This window comes from Leuresthes tenuis, unplaced genomic scaffold (assembly GCF_036924035.1).
Source record: "Leuresthes tenuis unplaced genomic scaffold, fLeuTen1.0.hap1 SCAF_6, whole genome shotgun sequence".
Taxonomy (NCBI): Eukaryota; Metazoa; Chordata; class Actinopteri; order Atheriniformes; family Atherinopsidae; genus Leuresthes; species Leuresthes tenuis.
This window is the reverse complement of record NW_027325360.1, coordinates 31,996,265-32,002,062: the sequence shown is the minus strand read 5'-3', so window position 1 is coordinate 32,002,062 and position 5,798 is coordinate 31,996,265. Positions and strand designations below refer to the sequence as shown.

The following is a 5,798-nucleotide window of genomic DNA, read 5'->3' as shown; positions in this document are numbered from 1 at the left end:
ATAAAATGGTCGGATCTTATCAAACACACTTTGTTTCTTGTGACAATCAAGTCAGCGAAACAGCGTATACACGTCAAGACACTGAATCAAGTTTGCCACAAGAACTCATAAGTTTGGCAGTATTGCTCTGCCGTCAGCAATCATACACCCATTTTATTTTCGTGAGACGTGCAGGCACCTGTTCATCTACTGTTCTATCACTATGAATTAGTTTATCTATTATCAATAAGGATACTTCTACAACTACTATCAAAGTATGTCCAGACTTCTTATGTTGTCAGTTGCTATATATGAATAAGTGGATAGCTACTGACAAGCATTAAGCATGTCACACAGCCCAAACATATAACATTTCAGGACACACCACACAGTTAACAACCACAGTGAAGTGTCAAAGCCCAAACATTCAACAGGACACTTACACAACACATTCAAATCAAACAGTCAGACAACATACAAGAACATATACCCCAGCCGGCATTGCTCCCTGCCTATTTTCCTACAGCTCACTATGTGTGCGCACACCTTTATTCACAAACTCTTCAACTTATACTCTTTTACCGAAGCTGCTACAGCTCGATTGGCCGAATACCCTTAGATCCTATTTCGGTGAATTTGACATCTGCCTTACATGTAACAGATTAGCGGTTTAGCAGTTTTAATTTAGTTTGAGTGAAGGAATTCATTTTATAGCAAAATCCGAAATCGTGAAGCACTCATGAAAGTAAGCTTATTCTCGGATTCCTGAAACTTTAGATTTGCTCTTTCTTTTACTGCAAAGTACAACGTTGTTTTTTTTGTTTAAATCTTTCTAGACATGGTAAATATGAACGACAAAGCAGTTTTGACATAGTCTGAGTGAAGGAATTCATTTTATAGATAAAATCCCAAGAGTCTGCAGAGAAAAGAGAGTGAATGCGAAGTAGACTTTAACACGGCTATGGGAGCGGGCCGAGTGTCGGCTAACCGGGAGAATTGCTTGAAAGAAACGCGACACCGAATGAGCGGTCAGAACAAAGCCTCAATACGGGATTCTCGTGGTGTTTTTGTTGCTGCCTTGTCTTTTGCATAGAGTAAAAGAAAAGGCAGCCATCGAATAGGGCCCGATTGTTCCTACTTGGTCAGCCGAGGAGCAAGGGGGGGGGGGGCAAGCGTCTCAACCAAGCAAAGCTCACCATGGGGAAGGTGGCTATACCAACTAGCCTGATGCCCTGCTCCCGCAGTGACGGATAATCGTACTCTGGTTTCTCTTCATAACATACAAGTCTTTCGCCTTTTACTAAAGACTTCCGTGGAGAGCAGCACTAATGAGTTGTTTCTATTATATTACCGGGAGTTGTGTAAGTGTCCTGTTGAATGTTACATGTTTGGGCTTTGACACGCTTCACTGTGGTTGTTAACTGTGTGGTGTGTCCTGAAATGTTATATGTTTGGGCTGTGTGACATGCTTAATGCTTGTCAGTAGCTACCCACTTATTCATATATAGCAACTGACTACGTAAGAAGTCCGGACATACTTTGATAGAGTAGTTGTAGAAGTATCCTTATTGATAATAGATAAACTAATTCATAGTGATAGAACAGTAGATGAACAGGTGCCTGCACATGTCTCACGAAAATAAAATGGATGTATGATTGCTGACGGCAGAGCAATACTGCCAAACTTATGAGTTCTTTTGGCAAACTTGATTCAGTGTCTTGACGTGTATACGCTGTTTCGCTGACTTGATTGTCACAAGAAACAAAGTGTGTTTGATAAGATCCGACCATTTTATTACGGGATGATCAGTATGTATGGATTCTGATGTGACTGATAAACCCATTCGTATCTTAAGCACAATCTAATACGTGAGACAACGCCCTGGCACACGATAAAAAAAAAAAGAGAGAGCGGTTTTGTGTCCCCACAGTCCATAATGTAGAAAAGAGAGAAAAAAGCCTTTCTGATTTGGTGTGTGTGCTCATAGTGCAGAGTGTAGAGAAAAGAAAGCCGTTTTGGTGTCACGGGTGTTGTGACTTACACACACACATTTCTAAATTGAGAAAGGAAATTATTTTAGAGGAAGCACTAGAGTTTAGATCCCACATTTGTTGATAGGCATTCATTTATTTCTTCACTTCTGATAAAAATGATAAGACTGACCTAAAGAATTGGAGGCCCATCACACTTTTAAACTTTGACTGTAAACTTTTTAGCAAGGTTTTAACGACACGGATGTCCTCTGTTTTAGAGGAGGTAATTCACCCAGACCAGGCTTGTGTCATCTCAGAGAGACAACTCACCGACAGCCTCGTACTGATTCGAGACATCATTGATTACGCTAGAGACAGAAACACCCGGCTTGTCATCTTAAATTTAGACTTTGAAAAAGCTTTTGATCGGGTCTCGCATCAATATCTCTTTCAGGTGTTGCAGCCATCGAATAGGGCCCGATTGTTCCTACTTGGTGAGATTTGCTTGGTTGAGACGCTTGCTCCCCCCCCCTTGCTCCTCGGCTGACCAAGTAGGAACAATCGGGCCCTATTCGATGGCTGCCTTGTCTTTTACTCTGTGCAAAAGACAAGGCAGCCACAAACACCACGGGAACACCGTATTGAGGCTTTGTTCTGACCACTCATTCGGTGTCGCGTTTCTTTCAAGCAATTCTCCCGGTTAGCCCACACTCAGCTCGCTCCCAGAGCTGTGTTAAAGTCTACTTCGCATTCACTCTCTTTTCTCAGCAGATTAAAAGAAAGTTTCATCTTGGGCTCCCTGAAACTTCCATCCTGCATCGCTGTTTGCTTTTTCACAAGAGCAGAGAAGAGCGCACCGTTCCCAGCGGCACTGCAGTACTGGGTCGATGCTTGGAGTGAACGGAGCAAGCTTCTTTTTCAACTCCTATTCTTAAAAATCTATTTAATATGTAGTCCTCGTATAGAGGACATATTAAACTGATAAGAACAGATACTACACTTGATCTTAGCCAAAAGGCCGAGAAGCGATAACTGTCCACTGTTTCAGGTCCGAGGGCCCTTGCTGGCACAATGCGCACTTGTAGCAGTGTTCTTTTTATGGCCATAGGTGGCCAGAGTGTCACGTTGCACCTCCGCCCACCTGCTGCACTGAGCACTCTTCAGCCCTTTTAAATGGTATAACTTTGCACTCCCGCATGCTCCAGCAAGCACCATTCAAGCAACAACTTTGCACTCCAGCTTCGAACATCGGCACAATCGCAACAAGTAAGGCGACTCTACTCAGAGAAGTAACTCTGCACAGTAACAAAATTTATTTTGCACAGACAGAAAGGGCTTCACCCGCAAAGGTAAAGCCTGCCAAAAATAGAAACAACTCATTAGTGCTGCTCTCCACGAAAGTCTTTAGTAAAAGGCGAAAGACTTGTATGTTATGAAGAGAAACCAGAGTACGATTATCCGTCACTGCGGGAGCAGGGCATCAGGCTAGTTGCCATAGCCACCTTCCCCATGGTGAGCGTTGCTTGGTTGAAACGCTTGCCCCTGTGCAATCGACAAGGCAGCAACAAAAACACCACGGGAACACCGTATTGAGGCTTTGTTCTGACCGCTCATTCGGTGTCGCGTTTCTTTCAAGCAATTCTCCCGGTTAGCCCACACTCGGCTCGCTCCCAGAGCCGTGTTAAAGTCTACTTCGCATTCACTCTCTTTTCTCAGCAGACTCTTGGGATTTTATCTATAAAATGAATTCCTTCACTCAAACTATGTTAAAACTGCTTTGTCCTTCATATTTACCATGTCTAGAAAGATTTAATCAAAAAAAAAACAACGTTGTACTTTGCAGTAAAAGAAAGAGCAAATCTAAAGTTTCAGGAATCCGAGAATAAGCTTACTTTCATGAGTTCTTCACAATTTCGGATTTTGCGATAAAATGAATTCCTTCACTCGAACTAAATTAAAACTGCTAAACCGCTAATCTGTTACATGTAAGGCAGATGTCAAATTCACCGAAATAGGATCTAAGGGTATTCGGCCAATCGAGCTGTAGCAGCTTTGGTAAAAGAGTATAAGTTGAAGAGTTTGTGAATAAAGGTGTGCGCACACATAGTGAGCTGTAGGAAAATAGGCAGGGAGCAATGCCGGCTGGGGTATATGTTCTTGTATGTTGTCTGACTGTTTGATTTGAATGTGTTGTGTAAGTGTCCTGTTGAATGTTACATGTTTGGGCTTTGACACTTCACTGTGGTTGTTAACTGTGTGGTGTGTCCTGAAATGTTATATGTTTGGGCTGTGTTACATGCTTAATGCTTGTCAGTAGCTACCCACTTATTCATATATATAACAACTGACAACATAAGAAGTCTGGACATACTTTGATAGTAGTTGTAGAAGTATCCTTATTGATAATAGATAAACTAATTCATAGTGATAGAACAGTAGATGAACAGGTGCCTGCACATGTCTCACGAAAATAAAATGGGTGTATGATTGCTGACGGCAGAGCAATACTGCCAAACTTATGAGTTCTTGTGGCAAACTTGATTCAGTGTCTTGACGTGTATACGCTGTTTCGCTGACTTGATTGTCACAAGAAACAAAGTGTGTTTGATAAGATCCGACCATTTTATTACGGGAGGATCAGTATGTATGGATTCTGATGTGACTGATAAACCCATTCGTATCGTAAGCATAATCTAATACGTGAGACAACGCCCTGGCACACAATCAAAAAAAAAAAGAGAGAGCGGTTTTGTGTCCCCACAGTCCATAATGTAGAAAAGAGAGAAAAAAGCCTTTCTGATTTGGTGTGTGTGCTCACAGTGCAGAGTGTAGAGAAAAGAGAGAAAAGAAAGCCATTTTGGTGTCACGGGTGTTGTGACTTACACACACACATTTCTGAATTGAGAAAGGAAATTATTTTAGAGGAAGCACTAGAGTTTAGATCCCACATTTGTTGATAGGCATTCATTTATTTCTTCACTTCTGATGAAGTTTCAACAATAAACAACAAACTTTGTATTATGAGAAAGAACCAGACTCATTCTTCAGGAATCCGAAAATAAGCTCTATTTTACGAGTTATGCACGAATTCGGATTCTCCTATAAAACGAATTCCTTAACTCTAACCAAGTTAAGACTGCTTTGTCCTTCATATTTATTCATGTCTAATCAAGTTTCAACGATAAACAACGTTGTACTTTGTAGAATGAGAAAGAACTTCTTCAGCAATATGCATCTCTCGACATATGACGAAATACAGATTTTGCTATAAAATTAATTCCTTCTATCAGCCTGACTTAAAACTGTTTGTCCTCCTTATTTATCCACTTCAAATCAAGTTTCAACAATTAAAAAAATGTTGTAGTTTGAGAAAAAACAACTTAATCTTAAGCAATCAGTAGGGTAAGAAAGGGTAAGAAAAGGTGCCAAATGCCAACCATACATCACTAAAAGGTGGAGCGGAAGTATTCGGCTGCAAGTAGGTGCGAATGCCTGACAATGTATGATCAAAAGAGGGAGCGGAGGTTTTCGGCTGCAAGGTCTGAATGTCCAACCATAATTTGTAAAAAACGGGGAAGAAAAGGCTCGAAAGCCCGACTATACACCATCAAAAGCGGGAGCGGAGGTGTTCGGCTGCAAGTAGGTGTGAATGTTCGACCACAATTTGTAAAAAGCGGGTAAGAAAAGGTTCGAATGCCCGACTATATATTAACCAAAGCAGGAGGAGAGGTCTTCGGATAAGAGTGGGTGAGAATTTACAACCATAATCTATAAAATGCGGTGAAAAAAAAGGTGTGAATACCCCATAGAACACTAAAAGGTAGAGCGGAAGTGTTCGGCTGCAA

General features: G+C 41.4%; 3 non-coding genes across 3 annotated transcripts; 1 reads left to right on the top strand and 2 right to left on the bottom strand.

Moving 5' to 3' along the window:
* The first annotated feature begins 1,235 nt into the window (after positions 1 to 1,235).
* Positions 1,236 to 1,351, top strand: LOC140310827 (U5 spliceosomal RNA). Its single transcript, XR_011916861.1, has one exon. It is a non-coding gene; the product is annotated as a U5 spliceosomal RNA (small nuclear RNA).
* Positions 1,352 to 2,799: 1,448 nt separating this feature from the next.
* LOC140310750 (U2 spliceosomal RNA) lies at positions 2,800 to 2,983 on the bottom strand. Its single transcript, XR_011916792.1, has one exon. It is a non-coding gene; the product is annotated as a U2 spliceosomal RNA (small nuclear RNA).
* A 308-nt stretch (positions 2,984 to 3,291) lies between these two features.
* LOC140310743 (U5 spliceosomal RNA) lies at positions 3,292 to 3,405 on the bottom strand. Its single transcript, XR_011916786.1, has one exon. It is a non-coding gene; the product is annotated as a U5 spliceosomal RNA (small nuclear RNA).
* Between the last annotated feature and the right edge of the window lie 2,393 nt (positions 3,406 to 5,798).